At 44.0% G+C, this 25,805-nt stretch overlaps 1 long non-coding RNA gene across 1 annotated transcript; it reads left to right on the top strand.

Moving 5' to 3' along the window:
- Nucleotides 1–1,560: 1,560 nt before the first annotated feature.
- Nucleotides 1,561–6,261, top strand: LOC141083349 (uncharacterized). The gene is made up of 2 exons (XR_012230694.1): nucleotides 1,561–2,233; nucleotides 5,889–6,261. It is a non-coding gene; the product is annotated as an uncharacterized lncRNA (long non-coding RNA).
- The last annotated feature ends 19,544 nt before the right edge of the window (nucleotides 6,262–25,805 follow it).

Raw genomic sequence — 25,805 nt, forward strand, 5'->3', positions numbered from 1 at the left:
CAGTCAGTGTAGACAACATAACATAAATAACATGCATAATATTCTTTATCTTTTTTTCTCTTTCTTTCCTTTCCCCTCTTTCTCCCTTTTCCTTTTTCCTTTTAAAAGGAGATATGAAAACTCCTAATGTAAAATAAAAAAGATGAATATGAAAATCAATAATTGCAACAACATATTTTAAAGTACATATCACATATTCATGTCCCATAAATAATGTACCATAAATTATACTACAAAAGGATATGTACAAAAAAAAAACAAAAAAAAACACACAATCAAATATATGGGTAAATTCAGTATCCACCAAGACATCATCCCATCATTATTAGGAACAATTCCTGAGAGAGATTTTTTATCCAAATTAAATAAGTATGATGTCTACTGGATACACAAAAATCACATCATCTGAACTGTATCAAAGAGCAGTCTTTTCTCTTCCCTATTTCTCTCCTCCTACCCCTTCTTCCTTTCCTCATTCCTTTCTTTATCCTATTTTTATTTATCAGATTAATATGAAGGGAAAAAAAAAAAAAAAATCTCCAAAAATTTTTTTCTCTCTTTTTCCTTCCCTTCTCTTTTCCCTTCTCTTTTCTCTTTCTTTCTTTTTATTTTATATAAAAATATTTAATAAATGTCTAAATGAGAAAACCCCAACCGATACACAACAAACGATCCATACAATATATTACAACCCCTGAATGAAAATCTGGGATAAACATATTTAATAATGCAATATAAGATCTTGTCGGCTATTCATTCCATCTGGATATCTTGTGCCCAGGGTGAAGATCCAGAAGGACTCCCTGTTCAAGAGTTTCCTTCTGTGATCTCCACCCCGAATCGGTCTGTGCACCTGTTCTATTCCCATGAAGTAAAAGCCACTAACATCCCCCTTGTGAACTGTGGCAAAGTGCTTTGAAACTGCCGAAACCGCAACAGCATTATGATTAGACACATCTGAGAGATGCCTCCTGATTCTGACCTTCAGGGGTCCCGTGGTTTTTTTTTTTTTTTTTAAATTTTTTTTTTTTTTTTCCCTTCATATTAATCTGATAAATAAAAATAGGATAAAGAAAGGAATGAGGAAAGGAAGAAGGGGTAGGAGGAGAGAAATAGGGAAGAGAAAAGACTGCTCTTTGATACAGTTCAGATGATGTGATTTTTGTGTATCCAGTAGACATCATACTTATTTAATTTGGATAAAAAATCTCTCTCAGGAATTGTTCCTAATAATGATGGGATGATGTCTTGGTGGATACTGAATTTACCCATATATTTGATTGTGTGTTTTTTTTTTGTTTTTTTTTTGTACATATCCTTTTGTAGTATAATTTATGGTACATTATTTATGGGACATGAATATGTGATATGTACTTTAAAATATGTTGTTGCAATTATTGATTTTCATATTCATCTTTTTTATTTTACATTAGGAGTTTTCATATCTCCTTTTAAAAGGAAAAAGGAAAAGGGAGAAAGAGGGGAAAGGAAAGAAAGAGAAAAAAAGATAAAGAATATTATATATTATGCATGTTATTTATGTTATGTTCTCTACACTGACTGTTTTTCCTTCCATTCTGTTTGGCTCTCCTACCATTACCATATCAGGAGCTCCTTTGGAGCAGTCCACACATCTGTTTCTGATTATTGGAGGTGGGAGAATCCAACATAAGGAAGTTGGTTGCATTTAATGTCAGAACATGATTAAGACCTGAGGCGTCGAAACGCGTTGTTCTGCAGTCATCCGACTGATATGCTGTACCTGCTGGAATTTTAATATGCATTGGCACAATAAAAAGGATTTTTAATTTTCCATTCCTGGCGCTGGAACTTTCTTCCCTTTTTTCTACTATTGATTGACTGCCTAGTCAAATCCGTGCGCAGGATTTGGATCCTACCAGCAAGGCAGTGCGGTGAGCTGGATTATTCTGTTCTTTTACTTCATTTACCTTGGCTTTGAATCTCGTGCTCCCGACTGAGGATTTTGTCATATTGGAATTGCATACTTTTACCATCTAAATGTCGGATCCTGGTGTAGATCCTCCTATGGATCAAGATGAATATACTACTAGACTTTCCAAATTGGCATCAATTTTTAATGCAACGGAAAACGCATTACCATCATCTGAACAGGATTCATTCCCAGAACACATGCTGGATCTTGAACGGAACATGGTCAAAGAACTCAAGATTTGGTGGGATTCTACCTCTTTAAAGACGTACATCGATAAAGGTATGATACCTAGAGGTTTACGTTTAAGAAAATTTCCCACTACTAAATACAACACAGAGTTCATTACAAACTGGAATAATATACTAAGTGACTGTTCCATTAAATTGATGCATTTAATTGTTAAACAGGAGGAACTGGAATTGGTGCAGACAAAATCCAATATACTTAATATAAAGGATTCTCTCAAGAAATTTAATAACTTGGACTCATATAAAATCTCCTATGACAAAATACAAACAAAAATGTCAAAATTGGAGAGAAATATTATGGAGATTAAAAAGAAGAAGTTTATGAGAGACTCCACAGATTATGCCAAAAATGAGATTTACACCTGGAACTATAAACCAAGATCGATTATTAGAAGGAGACGTCACTCCAGTTTTAATCGAGTCAATTTTGACAACTCTGACTCTACAGGTGATACATCTCTACCCTCCACCTCAGATGGAATAACTGATTTTTCCAATTCCTCATTGGACATATCTGGCATCACTACTAGATCTAAACAATATATTAACAAGAATCCAGCACAAGTGTTCCAAAAAAATAAGTCAAAATACGTACCAGAAGAGCGGGCAGGAAACACCAGAAACAATGCCTCTCATGTATACCATCGACATCAGAGACATTAACCCTTCCTGTGTGGAATTTGTCTAGTTACGTGCTATCTGAAGAGCAGATTTCTTTGTTGAGTAGGGGTTTGGGATTTGCCCCTAATACAAATTTCAACATTTTCCAGACTATATTGGACTTGAATAAATTTGCACGTAACATCACATTAAAACGTCATTTTTTTTACAACAACAATGGGATCCTCCCACAGGACGTGGATGTCAATATTAATACTGATATGGTTATTCCTAATTGTAGTAACACTTTTTTTTCCTTTTGTGAACAGAAAGCTGTAATGGATCTTAGACTCCTTTCTGCCAATTGTGATACTGCCTTGGTTAAATCCACCATGCTTGCTCAACCTGTACTTTCTAATCGGGAATATTATCCGGTACAATCACGACCCCCAATACTGGATTTGTTCCAGGAGCTTATTGTCACTGAACTTATAGAATTGAATGATACAATGGTTCCCCCTAAGGATAATCTAACACACAGGGAAAGATTGGCTCTGAAAGAGTTAAAACTTAACCCTGATCTTATAATCAGGGAGGCTGACAAGGGGGGTGCCATTGTACTGTTGAATTCAGGTTTATATAAAAAATTGATTCCTCAGGACCTACAGGATATAGACACCTATATAGAGTTAGATCAGGACCCCACTAGACATTATAATAATTTATTATTGAAAAATCTAGAGGAGGGAGTCTGTGTGGGTGCTATTAGTGAGAAAACTAAGGATTTTTTATTTAATAAAAACCCTGTGGTTCCGATTTACCATTGTCTCCCAAAAGTTCATAAAAACATTTTTCCTCCCCCACTGAGACCAATAGTTTCAGGCATTGGCTCATTGGGGGAGAATTTGGGAGGCTGGATAGATCATTTTCTTCAACCTTTGATTCTTGATATACCAGGTTATATCAGGGATACAAAAGAGGTGGTTAAGGCTCTGGACAATTTTTGTTGGAAATCTCATTATTCCTGGCTCTCATGTGACGTGATATCTTTAAATCCATCTATACCTCATAACGTTGCATTACGCTGCCTATCCCAACATTTAGACAGATTTAGTGACTATGACACATGTTTGAAAGATTTTTTAATCTCATCTATTGATTTTCTCCTAAAGCATAATTATTTTTCTTTTGATAAAATTTTTTATTTGCAGTGCAGAGGAGTTAGTATGGGAGCTTGCTTCTCCCCCTCCCCTTGCAAATATCGTTATGGCGAGGTGGGAGGAGGATTTCCTGTATTCGGATGAGAATCCATTTTCCAAATGCCTGCTATGGTATGGCAGATATTTGGACGATCTGCTGATGATTTGGTGTGGTCCAGAAGATAGTATACAGGGGTTTGTTTCATATTTGAATACTAATGAATTTAATCTAAAATTTACCTCTTATCATTTGACCACAATGAATTTTTTGGACGTCACCTTATCTATTAGTGATTCGGATGTGGTCATAGTCACTCCTTACCGCAAACCTACTGCCACTAATTCCATCTTAACGGCAGATTCCTGCCATGCGGTACAGACCAAGAATAATATTCCGGTGGGGGAACTGATTCGAATAAAACGAAACTGCTCCCAATCCAGTGATTACAATAGGGAAGAAAGTCAGGTTTGCAGCAGGCTTTCCAAGAGGGGGTATCGTCCCTGGATTCTCAATAGAGCTAAATCAATTGTACGTGAAATCAACAGGGAAGACTTACTGTTTAAACATAAATCATCTTATCTGAAAAATAAAACTAATAATAATATTGTCTTTTCAACCAATTACAGTAATCAGTATAATACGGTTACTAGCATTGTGAGAAAATACCTACCAATCCTTAATGAGGATCCCATTCTAAAACAGGTGATTCAGAATAATATTAGGTATGTTGCCAAACGGGCACCTACACTTAGCACTATTCTTTCCCCCAGTCTTTTTACAAGCGAGAGTGGCCAGACAGAAGGATCCTCATGGATGACACTAAAGGGTTTTTTATAAATGTGGTGCAGCTAGATGTAAAACCTGTAATTTTGCACAAAAAGGAAAAACATTTTTTTCTATGGTAAATAAAAAAACATTTACCATTAAAAAATTAATAAATTGTAATTCCTCCTACATTGTATATTTAATATCATGCAGAATTTGTAACATCCAATACACTGGTTGCACCACGGGACCCCTGAAGGTCAGAATCAGGAGGCATCTCTCAGATGTGTCTAATCATAATGCTGTTGCGGTTTCGGCAGTTTCAAAGCACTTTGCCACAGTTCACAAGGGGGATGTTAGTGGCTTTTACTTCATGGGAATAGAACAGGTGCACAGACCGATTCGGGGTGGAGATCACAGAAGGAAACTCTTGAACAGGGAGTCCTTCTGGATCTTCACCCTGGGCACAAGATATCCAGATGGAATGAATAGCCGACAAGATCTTATATTGCATTATTAAATATGTTTATCCCAGATTTTCATTCAGGGGTTGTAATATATTGTATGGATCGTTTGTTGTGTATTGGTTGGGGTTTTCTCATTTAGAGATTTATTAAATATTTTTATATAAAATAAAAAGAAAGAAAGAGAAAAGAGAAGGGAAAAGAGAAGGGAAGGAAAAAGAGAGAAAAATTTTTTTGGAGATTTTTTTTTTTTTTTTTTCCCTTCATATTAATCTGATAAATAAAAATAGGATAAAGAAAGGAATGAGGAAAGGAAGAAGGGGTAGGAGGAGAGAAATAGGGAAGAGAAAAGACTGCTCTTTGATACAGTTCAGATGATGTGATTTTTGTGTATCCAGTAGACATCATACTTATTTAATTTGGATAAAAAATCTCTCTCAGGAATTGTTCCTAATAATGATGGGATGATGTCTTGGTGGATACTGAATTTACCCATATATTTGATTGTGTGTTTTTTTTTGTTTTTTTTTTTGTACATATCCTTTTGTAGTATAATTTATGGTACATTATTTATGGGACATGAATATGTGATATGTACTTTAAAATATGTTGTTGCAATTATTGATTTTCATATTCATCTTTTTTATTTTACATTAGGAGTTTTCATATCTCCTTTTAAAAGGAAAAAGGAAAAGGGAGAAAGAGGGGAAAGGAAAGAAAGAGAAAAAAAGATAAAGAATATTATGCATGTTATTTATGTTATGTTGTCTACACTGACTGTTTTTCCTTCCATTCTGTTTGGCTCTCCTACCATTACCATATCAGGAGCTCCTTTGGAGCAGTCCACACATCTGTTTCTGATTATTGGAGGTGGGAGAATCCAACATAAGGAAGTTGGTTGCATTTAATGTAAGAACATGATTAAGACCTGAGGCGTCAAAACGCGTTGTTCTGCAGTCATCCGACTGATATGCTGTACCTGCTGGAATTTTAATATGCATTGGCACAATAAAAAGGATTTTTAATTTTCCATTCCTGGCGCTGGAACTTTCTTCCCGTTGATTTGATTATGGTTCATCAAAAAGAAACATAAATTGCAAAGATGACTAAAATTTTGAATCAGCATTTTGAAACTAAAGATCTTGACACGCCTCCTGACGAAGCTGCTTTTGGCGAAATGTACGTCGATGAAGGTCAGAGAGTGGGGGTCATTATGTCTCTGGTAAGGAGAGCCCCCCAAGCTTGGGCTTTCTCCCTTCCGACCACGGCCCCTGAGCGTATGAATGTGGATGCATTTTTTGAAGCCCTGGGGCATATTTATGATGAGCCTGATCGAATGCGTATGGCTGAGGACATGGTGATGAGTGTGTGCCAGGGGAAGCACTCAGCCGAGTGGTTTTGCTCAGAGTTCAGACGCTGGGCTGCTGAGGTCTGCTGGAATGACGCCGCCCTCCGGGGTTTGTTCCGTAGAGGCCTGTCTGAACATCTGAAAGATGCCTTGGCTCTCCACCCTCCGCCTGATTCCCTGGAAGAGGCTATAACACAGGCCGTCCGAATGGATCGCAGGCTACGGGCAAGGGGAGTGATGCAAATTGAGAGACCGTTATTCTCCCAAGGAAGGGGAGCCAGTCATACATTGGAAGTCACGGAGATGGGAACCATCGACCTCAAAGAAAATGAAAGGAGACAATGGCGCATGGGAAAATGCTGTTTTCACTGTGGCGATTCTGGACATTGGAAAAAGGATTGCCCCTTCGGTCCACTGACCAACAAGCGACTGAGCCCGGGTGATTGTCATGGAGGTCACCCAGGCTCTCGGGTACCCTTTTCTGCCTTCTCTAAAATGTTGCTACAAGTGGAACTTTGTTGTGGGAGTGTCTCTACATCCACTCCTGCTTTTGTGGATTGCGGTTCATCATTGAACTTTATTGACTCGGACTTGGTGGCCAGGTGTAAGTTAGAGACAGTTAGGTTGGAGACTCCTATTCATATTGTTGCCATTGACAAAACACCACTGGTTAAAAATAACGTTATGCTTCGCACTGAAGAGTTTCTCCTTAAAGTGAGTTCCTTACACCAGGAACATATTTCATGTTTTGTTATGGACAACCTGCCTGCGGGACTGGTGTTAGGGTTCCCCTGGTTACAATTGCATAATCCTGTAATTAATTGGGAATATCGGGACATTGTTAAATAGGGTCCCTATTGTTCTGAAAAATGTCTTGTTACGGTGTCTGTGTCGTCCGTGGGTCTGGAAGGTATTCCGGAGTGCCTGAAAGACTATACGGACGTTTTCTCCGAAAAGGAGGCTGAGGTTTTACCACCACACCGCCCATTTGATTGTGCCGTTGACCTGGTTCCAGGTGCTAAATTGCCCAAAGCCCGCTTATATAACCTTTCGGGTCCAGAACAGGCCGCGATGAAAGAATATATTTCCGAGAGTCTCCGTAAGGGACACATTCATCCTTCTGTTTCTCCCGTAGCGGCGGGGTTCTTTTTTGTAAAGAAAAAAGACGGTGGTTTACGCCCATGCCTCAATTTTCGTGAGTTAAATAAGATAACTGTAAGGAATACGTATCCCCTTCCACTTATTCCTGATTTATACAATCAGTTGTCCGGAGCTAAGTGGTTTTCAAAGTTAGATCTACGGGGAGCGTATAACCTTATCCGACTCCGGGACAGAGATGAGTGGAAAACCGCTTTTCTCACTACTGAAGGGTTGTTTGAAAATTTGGTCATGCCTTTCGGTCTGACCAATGCTCCAGCGGTTTTCCAAAATTTCATTAATCATGTGTTCTCTGATTTCATTGGATGTTTTATGGTGGTATATTTGGATGACATATTGATCTACTCTCCTCATAAACAGGCTCACATTGTCATGTTCGGGCAGTTCTCCAAAGGCTCCGGGAGAACTGTCTCTTTGCTAAATTAGAAAAATGCTTATTTTTTGTCCAGAAACTGACTTTCCTGGGGTTCATTGTGTCTGCTGAGGGGTATTGCATGGATCCTAATAAGGTGCAGGCCATTGTCGAGTGGGTTCAGCCTTGTGATTTGAAGGCTCTGCAGCGTTTCCTAGGATTCGCCAATTACTACCGTAAATTTATAAGGGGGTTCTCACAGGTGGTTAAACCCCTCACAGACATGACTCAAAAGGGGGCCGATATCAAGAATTGGTCAACCGCAGCGGTAGCGGCGTTTCAGTTTTTAAAAAAATGTTTCATGTCTGCCCCGGTTCTTATTCAACCGGACCCGTCTGAACCATTTATTGTTGAGGTAGACGCCTCAGAGGTGGGGGTGGGGGCGATATTGTCCCAGGGACCCGCCACTTTGACCAATTTGAGACCTTGCGCCTTTTTCTCAAAGAAGTTCTCCCCTGCAGAGAGAAACTATGATGTGGGGAATCGAGAACTTCTGGCCGTAAAGTTGGCCTTTGAAGAATGGAGGCATTTTTTGGAGGTGGCTGTCCATCCTATAACAGTAATTACGGACCACAAAAACCTAGTTTACATTGAGTCAGCTAAAAGGTTGACTCCCAGACAGGCTAGATGGTCACTTTTTTTTTCCCAGTTCAATTTCTCGATCACTTTTCGGCCAGGATCTAAAAATGGCAGAGCGGATGCCTTGTCACGCAGTCTTGATCCGGTGTCCCCGCCGGAACCTCCGTCCTCCATTCTTCAGCCTGGGGTGGTGGTGGCAGATATTTCTAATATGTTGGAAGGGGAGATTCGGGAGGCTCAGTCTCTGGCACCTCCGACTAAGCCGGTGGATAAGCTTTTCGTGCCAGCTCAGTTTCGTCTCAAGGTCCTCCAGGAGTTCCATGACTCAGTTCTGGGTGGTCATCCAGGGATCTCAGCTACCCGGAAGGCCATTGCTAGAGTATTCTGGTGGTCTGCTTTATCCTCTGATGTTGGGGAATATGTGTCTGCTTGTGATGTTTGTGCCCATGCAAAAACCCCCCATAACCCGCCGGCCAGGGAATTGGTACCACTGCCAATTCCTGAGAGACCATGGACTCATTTGTCCATGGATTTCATCACCAACCTTCCCCCCTCCAAGGGTAATACCGACGTTTGGGTTGTGGTGGACAGGTTTAGTAAGCAGGCACATTTTGTACCTTTGGCAGCTCTACCTAATGCGGAAACGTTGTCCAGATTGTTCGTTGAGCATGTGGTGTGGTTGCATGGGGTACCCTTGAATGTGGTGTCTGATAGAGGAGTGCAATTTGTTTCCAGATTTTGGAGGGCTTTTTGCATAAGGTTGGGTATTGGTCTGTCCTTTTCATCCGCTTATCATCCTGAGACTAATGGGCAGACCGAGCGGACCAATCAATCTATGGAGCAAATTTTGCCTTGCTTGACCTCAGCCCGACAGGATGATTGGAGTTCTGTGTTATCGTTGGCCAAGTTTGCATTTAACAACCGCATTAACCAGTCAACGGGTACATCTCCCTTTTTCTGTAATTATGGGTTTCATCCTCATTTTGGAGAATTTTCCCATTTGAATTCTGGGTGTCCTGGGGCGGATGAGACGATCCAGCGGTTGGGGGAGGTATGGCGGAAGGTCCAGAGTAACATTACGAAGGCCCAGGACAAATTTAATTTTTTTGCGGACAAAAAACGATCCGCGGGACCAGTGTTTCAGATTGGGGATAAGGTATGGTTGTCCACCAAGAATATAAGGCTCAAGGTTCCCTCTGCGAAGCTTGGACCCAAGTTTATAGGTCCCTATGTAATTACCGAAGCAGTTAACCTGGTGGCTTTTCGTTTGCGGCTCCCGCCATCTCTGCGGATCCCAAATGTTTTCCATAAGGCCCTTTTGAAACTTGTGAGGTCCAGTGGGGAGGGATCATCAGCTTCCCCACCACCGGTTTTGGTAGACGGGCAGTCAGAGTACGAGGTGGAACGAATCGTCGACTCTAGGTTGGTCCGTCGTGCCCTTCAATATCTGGTACATTGGAAAGGCTACGGTCCTGAAGAACGGTCGTGGGTTCCTGCTCGATCGGTCCATGCGGATCGATTGGTCCGGGCCTTTCACGCCAAGTACCCTGAGAGACCTGGGGATCCGGTGGCCCCCCCATTGAGAGGAGGGTACTGTCATGATCCAGGATGGGGTTTCGCTTTGGCCCGTCCTGATCAGACTGGGGGTTAATTGTTCCGCCTCTCTCTGGCAGAGGGCGGCTATTTAATGCTCACTGGACCTAGGTCCGGTGTCAGTTATACTTCTGCCCTCGGCTGAGTTAGTTGACCTTGTGCGTACGTGTGCCTTGTGCCTGATATCTTGCTTGCTTGTTTGGTTTTGATCCGGTTCTGTCCCTGTTACGAGTTCTGCCTGCCCCTCTTGTACTGCGCTACCTCTCGTGTATGACTCTCTGCTTGTGACCCGACTTCTCTCTGCTCGACCCCTTGGTACCACGTCGCCCTCTTGTGTATGACCTATGGCTTTGTCTGACTACCCATCTGTTTGTCCCTCCTGTGCCTCGTTTGCCCGTACTGTTGTGACCTCCGTTTTGCCTGACTCTGAGTTGTTGTATGCTGTCCTGTCATATCTGAAAGCAGGACGCTAAGCCCCGCCCCCTTGCAGTCACCTGACCATAGGTCCTGTGCCAGCTTGCTAACTTCAGTGTCCGCAGGTCCAGTGCATCTTTACTTTCCGGCGCTGACTGGACCCTGACACTAATAGTTTGAAGCACACATTGTCACCTCTGCTGCCCTGCTCCACAGGTATCTTTTAGCACTGTTTCTGTACTCAGGACACACGCACTGGCTCTGTGAGCGAGTGTAGTGCGGTGTCTCTGACAATAACCAGGAAGCACAGGATACTGATATGCTGTGGAGACAGAGAGCATTAGACAATGCACAGAGACTGCAGACGCAGCACAGACAGGTTAGCATGAGAACCGGATGTAGCAATGATAGATACTCGTTGCTCCGGCGCACTCCCTATGGAGGAGAGGCCAGAAATAGCAGCTAGTGCACTGCCATTGGTTAATTGCACTTTTTGAATAATGCACGCCATTCCTTTAAGAAGGCAGGAGAGCGGGCGGGCATGCCCTAATAACTTTAGCTACAGATCTCCTCACAGGATGCCAGGAGGTGGAGGCAGGAGGGAGGCCTGAATGCAGAGCAGCAGCATGAGATCCAGAGGAGGCCAGCTGCTGCCTAAGGACAGCATGTGAGGCTCGAGGTGAGTGCCCATAACGGAGGGCAGCGGCAGACCAGGGCGCAACGCCAGGATGAGGACCAGGTGTAACAGTGGCAGACCTGGGCGCCGCGCCAGGACAGGGATCGGGTGTAACTGTATCCCCCTGTTTACACCCCCTCTTCTTCAAGCCTGTGTAGAATCGTTTAAGAAGAGGAGCCTGGATGTTCTCCCTAGGCTCCCAAGATCTCTCCTCAGGACCAAAACCCCTCCAGTCCACCAGGTAGTAGGTCTTACCCCTTACTTTTTTTACAGCCAAGATATGTTTTACCTCAAAAACATCATCGTCCGAGACAGGGTCAGGAGTGGTACCCGGATCCTTAAAGAAGGAGCTCAAAACTACCAGTTTGAGGAGAGAAACATGAAAGGAGTTAGGCACACATAGGGAAGTAGGCAACTTCAGCTTGTACGAGACTGGATTGATCTGTCTCAAGATCTCAAATGGTCCGATGAACCGGGGACCCAATTTGTAGGATGGCATCTTTAAACGGATATACTTCGAAGACAGCCATACCTTGTCTCTGGGACGAAAGATAGGCGCATCCAAACGTCTCTTGTCCACATGCTTTTTCATACGCTGGGAGGCTTTCTCCAAAGCTGTTTTCGTGTCCCTCCAGACCTTAGAAAAATCTTCGGAGAAAGTATCGGCAGCCAGAATGCCAGATGATCTGGAGATGGGAAGAGGTATCCCGGGTTGCAGTCCGAAGACAATCTGAAAGGGAGACTTTCCAGAAGATTCACTTACTTGGTTGTTGTAGGAAAATTCGACCCAGGACAGTAAGTCTACCCAGTCGTCATTATGCGCATTGACAAAGTGACGCAGGAATCCAGCCAGGATTTGATTTGTCCTCTCCACTTCTCCATTGGACTGGGGATGGTATGCTGAGGAAAAATCCAGTTCAATTCTTACCAGTTTACAAACTGCTCTCCAGAATCTTGAGGTGAACTGGACTCCTCTGTCGGAAATGATGTGGAGAGGGAAACCATGGCGATGGAAGATGTGCCAGATGAACAGATGCGCCAACTCAGGAGCAGTTGGAAGACCGGGTAGCGGAACGAATTGGGCCATTTTAGAAAAGCGGTCCAACACTATCCACACCACAGAACAGCCAGATGAGATCGGAAGATCTGTGATGAAGTCCATCGTGATGTGTTGCCAGGGAGAATTGGTAGGGGCTGAAGCCTACCTGCGGGTAGGTGCTTGGCCGTCTTATTATGGGCACAAGAAGGACAGGCTGTGATGTACTCCTGAATGTCCTTAGCCATAGCAGGCCACCAATAGTACCGGGAGATGAGTTGCAGAGTCTTTCTCTGACCGGCGTGACCAGCCAACTTGGATGAGTGACCCCACTGAAGGACACGAGTACGTTCAGAAGCTAACACGAAAGTCTTCCCAGAGGGAAGCAGGGTAAGGTCAGAAGAAGCGACAGCGACTAACCTTGAGGGTTCAATGATGTGCTGCGGTTCTTCTTCCTGATCAGGAGGTAGAAAGGCTCTGGAAAGTGCGTCTGCTTTGACATTTTTCTCAGCTGGGCGAAAATGAAGAACAAAATTAAAGCGAGCAAAAAACAAAGCCCAGCAAGCTTGACGAGGATTCAGCCTTTGCGCAGTTTGGAGCTAAGCAAGGTTTTTGGGATCGGTGTATATGATACCTGATGAAGAGCTCCTTCTAGAAGATGCCAACTTGATAGCCAACAATTCCCGATCTCCAATGGAATAATTTCTCTCTGCGGAAGAAAAAACCTTGGAAAAAAACACACAGGAGTGCATTCGCCCGGTGGATGATTTCTGGGTTAGTACGGCTTCCGCACCTACTGAAGAGGCATCAACCTCAAGGAAAAATTGTTCATTAGAGTCAGGATGATGAAGAACAGGTGCAACAGCAAAGGCATTTTTTAGAGAAACAAAAGCCTCCTCCGCATCAGTCGGCCAATCCTTGGGACTTGTACCTTTCCAGGTCAGAGCCGAGATGGGCGCCACTTGGGTGGAGAAGTTAGGAATGAATTGTCTGTAGTAGTTGGTGAAGCCCAGAAATCGCTGTATGGTCTTCAGCCCAGACGAACGAGGCCACTTGAGTACAGCTGATAACTTCTCTGGATCCATTTTTAATCCTGTGGAGGAAACAATGTAACCGAGGAAAGGCAAAGAGGATTGTTCAAAAAGGCACTTTTCAAACTTGGCATACAGTCCGTTCTCCCTGAGCCTCTGTAAGACTAGGCGTACTTGCCTCCGGTGCGAGACCAAGTCAGTGGAAAAAAATCAGAATGTCGTCCAGGTAGACAACAACACAGGTGTAAAGCAGATCCCTGAAAATGTCATTGACGAACTCTTGGAAAACAGCGGGTGCATTGCTTAGACCAAACGGCATTACCAGGTACTCGTAGGGGCCATCACGGGTGTTGATGGCTGTTTTCCATTTGTCTCCATCCCTGATTCGGATGAAGTTGTAGGCACCTCTGAGATCCAGTTTGGTGAAGATATTGGCCCCTTGGAGACAGTCATACAGTTCTGAAATTATAGGCAAAGGGTACCTGTTTTTTACCGTGATCTGGTTCAGTCCCCGGTAGTCGATACAGGGCTGCAAGGATCCGTCCTTTTTCTTTACGAAAAAGAAGCCTGCTCCTGCCGGTGATGATGATTTTCGGATAAACCCTCTGGCCAAATTCTCCTGGATGTAGTCCGACATAGCCTGAGTCTCTGCCTGGGAAAGAGGGTAATCTCTCCCACGGGGAGGAGATGTTCCAGGAAGAAGATCTATCGGACAGTCATTCGACCTATGGGGGAAGTTTTTCAGCCTCCTTTTTCCTGAAGACATCTGAGAAGGACCAGTAAGCGGATGGTAATAGGGTAGCAGGTTGGACCGGGGGTGAAACTGGTTCAATCCGGGTTAAGCAACGGTCTGAGCAGGAATCTCCCCAACGTAGAATTTCACCTGTTCTCCAATTAAGAACTGGTTCGTGTTTCTGAAACCAAGGCAAACCTAGAAGCAAGGGGTAAGACAAACCAGGGTACACATAAAAACGGATTCTTTCAGAATGCATAAGACCTACCCGGAGTTCCACTAGCACAGTCTTGAACTGGACGGGTTCAGTCAGTGGCTGGCCATCGACAACGGTCACCCGCAGCAGATTGGGAAGAGCCTGAACTGGTAAGTGGTAATGATCCACAAGCGTCTGCTGGATAAAACTCCCGGTGGCCCCGGAATCCAGCAGACAGGGTTCAGAAAATTTTATTGCTCCGCAGGTCACGGAGACTGAGATCTGCAATTAAGGAGAGGAATGTTCTCTACCTAGGGTGGCCTCTCCTACCGAACCTAGGCACAGGAGTTTTCCGACTTCTTTGGACAGGAGCGGATCAGGTGTTCGGAGCTACCACAATAAAGACAGCTTCCGTCTTTGCGACATGCCTCCTGGCGGCGGCTGGCCAGACTTACTCGATCTACCCCCATAGCTTCGGGAGAAGAAGATGAGGTAGCCATTTTGGAAGAACTAGAGTCCAGGTAGTAGGACCTCTTGTCTCGCTTAATATCCATGGAACGCTCCTGAAAACGCAGGTCAATACGGGTTGCCAAGGAAATCAGGTCATCCAAGATGGTAGGCCTGTCCCGTCCTGCCAGCTCATCCTTAATTTTTCCAGATGGGCCCTCCCAGAAGGTAGCCAGCAAGGCCTCATTGTTCCAGGACAGCTCAGACAAGAGGGTGCGGAACTGAACAGCATACTGAGCCACCGTGAGGGTTCCTTGGCGTAAACGAAGCAGGGCAGAAGCGGTCAACGTGACCCGGCCAGGTTCATCGAAGGTCTCTAGGAAAGATTGTCTCTAGGTCTCTAGGAAAGATTGAAGATCATTAACCAGCGGGTATCCTCTCTCCCATAATGGGTTTAACCAGGCGAGAGCCTCTCCGGCTAGATGTGACATAATGAAGCCCACTTTGGCACGTTCAGAAGCAAACATGTGCCCCAAGATTTCAAAGTGTAGGGTACACTGATTGAGAAAACCCCGACACTGAGTGGGGTCACCATGAAAGCGGGGAGGAGCATCAGGTGAGGACCCTTGCTTGCCGTGACAGCAGGTACTTGGGTGTTGATAGGTGATTCAGAAGCAGCCGGGTTCAGCAGAGAATCCATGCGGGTGGACAGGTTCCGTAGGTAAGACGTGATCTTGTCCTGTTGATCTTTTAAGCGGGTCACCTCTTGGCACAGTTCTTCCATAGTCGGAGGCCTCTGGGGTCCAGCGGATTCCATGGCCAGAGCAATCTGTAACAAATGGAAGCGGAGTCAGAGATGGAGAAGTTCACATTCGTTTTTATTTTTTAAGTGGAACCTCGGGACCACGGTCCGGGGGGCTCCGAAGGGGGCATGACTAGTGAGCCCTGGGCACCCGTAGTAAAGCCCCTCAGACAGGGCCAGAAGGGAATACCCGGAGGACACAGCTGCTACCTCCAGTTAGACCCCGAACATGTGGCAGCTGTCCCAGCGGGACCAAAAGGGATAACAGTAGTTACAGCAGCGTCCGTAATGAGCCGGGTCCTGGATCTGGGTAGATGGTAAGGAGTCGGTTCCAGTGACCTTCACACAGTCCTCAGATACGGATAGCTGTTGGCGGAACGGGATGGCTTTAGCCCAGATAGTTGCAGATATAACCAGGAAGCACAGGATACTGATATGCTGTGGAGACAGAGAGCATTAGACAATGCACAGAGACTGCAGATGCAGCGCAGACAGGTTAGCATGAGAACCGGATGTAGCAATGATAGATACTCGTTGCTCTGGCGCTCTCCCAATGGAGGAGAGGCCAGAAATAGCAGCTAGTGCGCTGCCATTGGTTAATTGCACTTTTTGAATAATGCACGCCATTCCTTTAAGAAGGCAGGAGAGCGGGCGGGCGTGCCCTAATAGCCTTAGCTACAGATCTCCTCACAGGATGCCAGGAGGTGGAGGCAGGAGGGAGGCCTCAATGGATCGCAGCAGCGTCTGACAGGTAAGTAGCGACCCCCGACCCCCGCTATGTCGCTGGTGAGATCTGCCTGTGTGGCAGCTCACTAGCGACCACTTAGCAATGCACCAGCGATCCATATCGTTGTCGGGATCGCTGGTGCATCGCTAAGTGTAACGGTACCCTTAGTGTTCACATCTTGGTTGCATGATTAACACTCCTGTAGTGTCCTTGAAGCTATAGCTTCAGATTTAGAGGATTAGCTTTGTTGGTGTATTCTCTTATATGTGGTTGATTTGATTATGGTTCATCAAAAAGAAACATAAATTGCAAATATGACTAAAATTCTGAATCAGCATTTTGAAACTAAAGATCTTGAAAATGTGACATATTATCTAGGAATCCTGGTCCAAAGAAAAGACAATGGAAGCTTTCTTTTAAACCAAAGTGCAAAAGTCAACTCAATTCTGAATGAGTTAGTAATGTTAGAAGTCAAAGACACATCGACCCCAATGCAACTATCACACTTAAAGTTGAAAGGAGAAATGATCCATTACCTAGCAATGAGAAATACAAACAGGCAGTGGGAGCACTTCTATACATAGCAACTATGACTCCACCGGTTAGCGCAGCAAGAATTGGAATTCTCTGCAGATATGTGGAAATACTGCGCCAAAAGGACTGGAATGACGATAAGAGAGTTCTTTGATATTTGAAAGAGACTCAAGACATACATTTAAGGATATCAGCAACAGGAGATCTAAAACTCACAGGCTATGTGGATGCAGACTGGGCTGTTAACTGGTCATAAATTGATAAGAGGCTATTTGTTCGAGCTTGGAGAAAGTTCAATTTCTTGGTCAATCAGAAAACAGGTGTCTGTAGCCTTGACATCTACAGAAGCAGAGTATGTGTCTGCAGCACACGCAAGTCAAGAGGTCATTTGGTTAAATCAATTATTAGGCATTCTTGTTAAGCCACAAACGCAACCAACTGTGATTTATGAAGATAACCAAGGATGCATTAAATGAAACATGTCACTTAATTTTTAGCAACTAAACTGTCCCCAGTGTGTTGTTAGTGTTGCAATGTACATCACCAACATGTTGTTTTTAATCAAAACAGCGCCGTAATCATCTTCAAAAATCACTTTATATAGTTATGTTGTACCTTCTCTTTCAGTCATGGGGTGGAGCTTCATTTTCCTTCAGTCACAGGTTCGTCATATTGTTGACATCCATGGTCTATGATTGATGTTCTTTGGTGCACCAACATCACAGGAATCTGCTCTAAAATCCTGCTCTTGCGTAGTGTTGAGTGGCTCCCGGCGCTTGTGCAGTATCAACCATCTTTCCACGCATGCGCAGTGACGAGTGTGGTCACAGAGCCCGTAACTTGCAACTGTTCAGGCGCGTGTGCACACAATGAATGAACCTGGATAAGTTAATTCAGTGTGGTCATGTGCAGGGAGCTGCTTGTCTCTGTGCAAATGCAGTGAGCTGCTCGTCACTGCGCATGTGCAGGGAGCTGCTCGTCACTGTGTGAGCACGGGATTTTAGAGCATATTCTCATGGTGTCAAAGCACCCCGGAACGTCCATCAGAGCGTGTGGTGACGACAATATGACAGGACTGTGACTGAAAGGAAATGAAGCGCCACCCATATGACTTAAAGAGAAGGTACTATACAACTATACAAAGTGATTTTTGGAGATGATTACGGCACCGTTTTTATTGAAAACAATGTGTTAGTGATGCCCATTGTATCACTAACAACAAACTGGGGACAGTTTAGTTGCTAAAATGACATGACAGGTTCCCTTTAAACCTGCATGCAGTCACAAGATCAATGCGAAAACTAAACACATTGATGATAAACATCATCACCTGTGTGATTTGATAGAACGTGGTATAATTTGTTTATTGCGAGACTGACCAGATGATAGCTGATGTTTTGACAAAGCCACTTCCAAGAGCCAAGTTTGATCAATTCAAAACCACTATGGGACTAACTTCATAAGCAGTTGTTCAGTGGGGGTGTTGAAATAATGCTTATTATTGTGTACGTTGCGTCAACTACTACTTACTACTGTTTAATAGTGCATGAGTTTCTGTCTCCAGCAATAGTGTTATATTGCCACAAAAACAAAAAACAAAACAAGATGTTCCTGCTCACTGCATGTGTAGCTGGAGCACAGTTTTACTTTCACTTTGCAAACTGACAGACAAGATGCTAAGATCCTAAGCTATAAGAAATACCAGTTGTAAGCTGTATTATCTTTGTTCCTGAATAAATATATATTCACTGCTGAACAGCTGGAAAGTACAGAGATTAATTCGCTGCCAACATGCCAACACATAGGTTTCTGGTGCAGAAAAAATCTGCTGCAAATACTCAGCACGTGAACATAGCCTGTCATTTCTGAAGGCCTTGAAGCAGAATGTTTTGTCTGCCTTTCTCCACCTCCCGGCTCCAGAAAAATTCATGAGCACCAGCTGCCATCTCCTATCTCAGTAATGGGAAAGTCTGCATTTACAGAATACAGCTTGTACCCTATTATTGAGAATTTTTAGAATAAATGATCAATTCTGTCAGGCAAAGAAGCTGATTTCTCTGATAAGATATATTACATAGTTTCTTATTTTCATGTGTACTAATGATTTTGTGGAGAAAAAATACTGTTACAATTTAAGACTTTTAACTTTCCATTTAAACTGAAAGATTATTATTTTTGGCTGCTGATCACCATCAAATGAGTTTGCTGAAGAGATCATTGTTCTTGGCAGCACTTCATCAACTAAATAGGGCCAGTGCTGCCGAGAACAAAAATAAATAAATAATAAATCGCAGCCTATGCACAATCTATCATACAAATACTGATGTAAAATACTGACCAAATACTGAACGTGGCCTAATGGGTAAGAGAAGCTTAGAATTTTTTTTCTTGCATACAAGAAAGCCAGATGGTAAATACAGACACACAGACCAAAAACATATGAAAAATAAAAAATGATGAAAAAAAAACGCTGATCAAAATCAATCCATTTTTCTTGGATTCGCTTTGCATTTTCTTTTATGTTTGGCTTGAGTTCTGCAGAAGCTCCCAGGATGTATAGTACATCAAATGTATCCATAGGCCCTTCACCTTCTTATTTATTCCCTATATGCAGTATTTGGCCACCAGAAAATAATAGATTACTGAGGAGTATTCAATTTTCAACATTGTGGCCTATTGTATGCCTCTGTATAGTATACAATATCATATTTAGACCACTAATCAGGACATTTTTCCAGGTTACAGACTGAAAAAATGCATATACCCTCCAAATTACAGTAGATTTATTGCTATATGTGTTTGATTACAATGCACACCAGGTGCTACAGATGAAGGAAAATAGCATTATATAGGCGGCAGCTCAGTGATAAATCTGTTATTCTCATGTTCAAATTCTTCTGTGGCTGATAAGATTCTTATTAAACTATGCAGCTCAGCAGGATTGGCCTGTCTACGTGACACTAGAAATCACTAAATGACATTTCATCTCATTAACATTGATGTCTCTAATTCTATGTCTGGAATTCCTGTAATAAAGCAAATACCTTGATAACATATGCAGATCTGGTAGTTTCTGTGCAGTATATGTGTGTCTAGACACAACCAGCTAGGTGAGATGTTAATGTGACTTTTTTCATTTTACCACAGTGCAGATTAGATTTCAGCTATGACAAATAATCTTGTTTGGTGTCTCAGTCCTTGATTTGCTTGTAGATTATAAACTTTAAAGGGAATCTACCAGTTAGATAAACCCTTCTAATCCGTCTATATGGGCAGGCAGGTCATAGAGAGTTGAATAAAATGTTACCTTGATTTCTGCGATCTTATTCCTGAGAAATTCTCATTTTTTTAATATGTAAATTAGCTGTTAAAGTCTATGGGCCGAACATAGATCTCCCAGAGAATCTGCCTCCAGAGGTTATTTTAAATAAAAGGGGGATTTACTGATTTGAGACATGTAAAGACTGACAGTCTTCTCTACTGATCTACATGTTCTTCACTGGTAAAAAAAACCAAAAAAAAAACCTTTATTTCAAAATAAGCTCTGGAGTCAGATTCTCAGGGAGATCTATGTCCAGTGCATAGAAATTAACAGCTCATTTACATATAAGAAAATATGGATTTCCCTAGAATAAGACATTGGATTGCAGATATTAAGGTATCATTTTATTCAGTTTCCTATGACCTAAATGCTTATATAGACAGTTTAGGAGGGTTGATCCTACTGACAGATTCTTTGTAAGTGCTAATAAGATCTATCAACATTCCTCATGTGTAATGTAAGATAATGCATATCATTCTCTTATCCACCCTAACTCTGACCTAATTCTCTTTAAAAATAAATAATGCCAACATTCGTTAATTAATGCACACTCCTCTTGCAGGACACAAATCAAATCTTTTTCTTACAAATCTAAATTTCAGATCGCAATTCCTTACATTTGCATTAAAAGGAACCTGTCATGTCCTCAAATCAAATGCAGATACAGGTTAATCTACAGCAGTGGTTCTCAACCTTTCTAATGCCGTGACCCCGCAATACAGTTCCTCATGTTGCGGTGACCCCAAACCAAAAAATAATTTCGGTGGCTACTTTAAAACTGTAATTTTTACATTATTAACCTTTTTTACACCAGCAGGCTGTCTCGCAGGCTCTCTTGGCTCTCCACCTGTTGCCTCTCTGCCTCCTAGGCTTCTGTCCTCCGGCGCTTGCTGCGCCTGCCCACTGATGGCGTCAGCAAGCACCGGACACATGTAATGCGCTGCTATGGATTGTGGAGCGTTCCCCCCGCCCCTTAGGCCCATGATGCAATCATGTCTGTGCATGCGCGCAGGCATTCAGTTTGGAACGTGCATCCATAACGGCGTGCCTTCTAGCTGAATAGCGCTGGTGCAGATGGTAGCACGACTTCTCAGTGGCTAAAGCTATCGGAAATATGTATTTTCCGATGGCTTTAGGCGACCCCTGTGTTTTGGTCGTTCGACCCCCGCCCGGGTCGCGACCCACAGGTTGAGAACCGCTGATCTACAGCTTAATAGCATTACAATGTTGCCCAGCTGTCTAACTGACAGTGCAGGCTCCTGGAGAAAATGAACTTTCTCTCTCCTGGGAGCCACCAGCTTTCAGTCATAGAGGTGTGCTGGAGCGGCTTCAGTCTCTGCTCAGTACACAGTGAGCAGCTGCTGTAAGCATGACCCTGACACTTTGACAGCTCATTCCGCAGAACAACTGTATACACCTCTATGACTGAAAGCCCCCGGCTCCAGGAGGAATAAAATTTGTTTTCTCCGGGTAGTTTCTCTTTCAGTAAGGCAACCGGGAAACATTGTAATGCTGTTAACCTGCAGATTAACTCTAAGGCTACTTTCACACATCAGGTTTTCGGCGTCAGGCGCGATCCGGCGTCGTGCCGGAATGCCGGATCCGGCAAATGTTTTGTAAAACCTGAAGTGCTGGATCCGGTTTTCTGCCGGATCCGTCTTGTTCTTGACAGACAAAACCGGATCCGTCTCATCCGGTTCATCCATTTTTCTATCCGTTTTTCGACGGATTACGCCGGATCCGGTTTTTAAAATTGACCCTTCTGGCCTTCCGAACGGGATTGGCTACTGGAAAACTAGATATAGCATGTTCCTACAGCCCTTCTTTGACAGGTTGTAGAGAAGAAAGTGCAGGTTGGAGAGAAGAGCAAGTTACTGGCGAAGATGTTGTCATTGGAAATATTACCACTAGAAGTTCTGTGACGGTTTCAGGGACAATTTTCCACTATACTTTATGTCACCTCAAGGCAGAGTACACTGGGATGACAGAGTGTGAAAGATTTGTGCCCTAAACTTGTGTACCTTCTGGACCAACAGTATATACCTTTGCCAACCAAAGTTGGCTATCTTGTCATGGTCTTACTATTTTTACCTTTAGGCCACAGGTGTGTACCTGGTTGTGTTTTATGCAAAGTATTTCACCTTTTAACAAAAGTTGTGTACATTGGTAGGAAATCACCAACAATAAACACAACTTTTTAGGTGAAATACTTTGCTTCAAACACAACCAGGAACACAACTGTGGCACAAAGCTAAAATTTACCCACAGTTATATACCTGGTTTTGAATACCTTTTTACCTTTGAAATACCCTGTATTTAACCTTTTTTTAAAACATAGTTCGCCGCTGAAAGAAATGACAGACAACCATTGTGAAACGATAATTTAACTTTTATTTAAATTTTTTTTTTTTTATGTTTTTAAAGTGCAAAAAACTTTTTTAATAAAGGTTTTAAACCCAATGGGCATTTTTATTACAAAAAAAAAACATTACAACTCTGTGTACTGTGGGGTGGAAATACTGCTGGAGGGGCTGCGGGACACTTCGACACTGGGTGTGTGGAGAGAGGACTGGGATCATGGTGGGGAAGGAACAGTTATAGGTGAAGGTGTGGAAAAAGCTACAGAATGGGTGGACATGTGGGAGGCAGAAGAGGTGGTGGGCGGTGGAGTGGAGGGTTGGGCAGGGACTGTAGGAGCAGATGATGTTGATGGAAAGTTGTATGGGGAAGGAGTTTGGTACGGGGAAGGAGTTTGGTACGGGGAAGGAGTTTGGTACGGGGCAGGTTGCTGGAAGTGGGGAGATGTCTGGTACTGGGGAGGTTGCTGGTATGTAATAGGAGGGGGAGGATGGAAAGTGGCTGGAGGGGGTGCAGATGTAATAGGAGGGGGAGGATGGAAAGTGGCTGGAGGGGGTGCAGATGTAATAGGAGGGGGAGGATGGAAAGTGGCTGGAGGGGGTGCAGGTGGAGGAACTACAGTGGTGGGAGGTGGAGGTTGGGAGGTAACCTGCTGTAGAGCACCGTGGCACGAATGCATTACATGCATCTGCTGGGTAGGAGATAGTGTTGCCATGCGCTCCACAACAGACCTGAAAAAGGTGTGGTTTGGCGAAGATCTTGCTTCTGAATGCATGGTTTGCAGAAGTGTCTTCACCTCCAGAATGCTGGAGTTGATCTGCTGAAAGCCTGCGGAGATTTGCTCTGACAAGACTTTGAGACAGTTCTGGAAAGATGCATTCAGATGCAAGAACTCTTGCGCATAACTCTTTTCCTGACCCCTCTGCCGCTGCCGCCCAGTACCCGCAGGTGAACTAGAGGTGGCAGGGGCAGAAGGGTGGGGTAAAGGGAAATCGATCTCCTCACCAGCAGCTTCATGTAATGTAGGCGGCCACGATGCTCCTGTGCTGGTGGATGGGACAGATGGGTCGAATGTGTGGGAAGGCTGGGAAGGTGCAGATGTACCGGGGCGGTCGAAGTGTCCCTCGGTGCCGGTCTCCTCAGGGATCGCCTCAGAAGGGTCCAATCGTGCAGGCTCCCGAGTGCTGCTAACCGTGCTGTGGAATAAAGAGAAAAAAAAACAATTAAAATACTGACATGGTATGGCCCTGGCTGAAAAAAAAAAGTTACATCTAACATTTTTTTCACATGTGGTGTGTAATATTTACCTTCTGGTGAGCATTGTTTCCCGGAGGAACGACAGGGCTTCTGCGTACTTGTACTTGCTCCTGCGTCCTCCAGATCCACTCGGGGCCCGCATCTCTTTATTGAACTCCTTCTTGAAACGATCCCTCACAGACCGCCACCGATTCACAATTCTGTTCCCTGAAACGAGAAAGGAGTGGTTAGTATACAACATCAGTGTTTCACAAACTCCAGTCCTCATGGTCCCCAGGGGTCATGTTTTCAGGATTTCCATAGTAAATAGAAATCCTGAACACATGATCCGTGGGGACCACGAGGACTGTAGTTCGGGAAACACTGGTTTACATCAAGCAACCGGTACTGTATATACTTACGCTCTTTAATCTGGGCCCGAGCTTCGAGGTCCTCCCAGCGGCCCACAAGGAGAGAACAGATTTCCTCCCAGAGTCGTCGGGTAACGATAAGGTCAGCGTGGCGGCGGTCAGCCATATTCCAGAGCGGCTCCCTTTCTCTGACGAGATCGATGAGGTGGTCCACATCGAGTCCTCCATCCTCACCGTCAGAGTCGGGAGCACGCTGTGAAGGCTGTTAAAGAAAAAGACAAAAATAACATAATTAGCCTCCACAAAAGAAATGAAATAAAAAGTGTAAAAAAAAGCAAAAATATTTATACTTACACGCTGGTGACCGCCGCGTTGCTGTCGCCGACGACCCTGGGAGGCACTGCGAGGACCTCTTGGCCGAGCACCAGATTGGGAAGACTAGAGAAGAAAACAAAAAATGTTATGTCTTTGGATGTAGGCATTTGTTTGCTGTGTGTGGTCTGCAGAACATTGTTTTCTATGTGTTGTGTGTAGTGTGATGTTGTGTTTCTGCGTTTGATGCAAAAAACTTACCAATTGTGAGCCCACTCCAGGTGTCTGTCCACCCCTTCCTTCTTCTTCTGGGAGCTCCTCTTCATCTTGTGATTTCTGTTTTGAAATAAAAGGCAATGAATAGACATATATTACAGAGATGATGGATTTTGGAAATAAAAACTTACCGTCAAACGCTGACGATGCGAGGGAGGGCTCCCAGAAGAAGATGTGCTGTCCTGTTGATGGCCAGACTCCATGGCTGTGGGTATTGCTGCTGCCAGTGATGCCATTTCTGCTGCTGCTGCTGCATCTCTTTGGCGGCTGTTGAATAAAGAGAAACAAAGGGCCAATGAATATCTTGATATTCCATGGCCCTAGTTTGGAGGAATGGGGGATTTGATAATTACCGTCTCTCATCTGCTGCTGGCCTCCCCTCCTCAGCATGTTCTATTTGCTGCTCCATTTGGGGTGGTGGTGGTGCTGATGGTGCTGCAGTGGTCTCCTGCCTTCTCCTGCTTCGCTTGGTTGCTTTCTTGGGTGGCATGTTGGGTGTGGCTGTGGGTCCCACTGTCTTGCTTTTATATATGTCTTGTGGGCAGAGCTACTGAGCATGCTCAGACCAAAAAAACCGGATCCGGCCACCGGATCCGGCTTTCGCCGGATCAGGCGCATTGCGGCGCTCATAGGCTTTCATTGTGTGAAAAAGCCGGACGCGCCGGATCCGGCGTGTCCGGCTTTTTCGCCGGAGACAAAAAACGTTACAGTAGACGTTTTTTCCAGACGCCGGATCGCGACACATTGCGACACATTGCCGGATCCGGCGAAAACCGGATGAAACGCATGGCCATCCGGCGCGATCTGGCGCAAATGCAAGTCAATGGGGGGGAAACCGGATCCGGCATTGCATTTCGCCGGATCCGGTTTCTGTCAAAAGCGCCGGATCGCGCCTGACGGCGAAAACCTGATGTGTGAAAGAGGCCTAAATATGGAGGTTTATGCATTTGGGCAAAGGTGAATCTAGGTTTTCTGGCACCCGGGGCAAGAATTCAGTTTGGCGCATCCTCTCC

Source organism: Dendrobates tinctorius, unplaced genomic scaffold, assembly GCF_039654945.1.
Source record: "Dendrobates tinctorius isolate UK_male_01 unplaced genomic scaffold, ASM3965494v1 ptg000004l, whole genome shotgun sequence".
Classification (NCBI taxonomy): domain Eukaryota; kingdom Metazoa; phylum Chordata; class Amphibia; order Anura; family Dendrobatidae; genus Dendrobates; species Dendrobates tinctorius.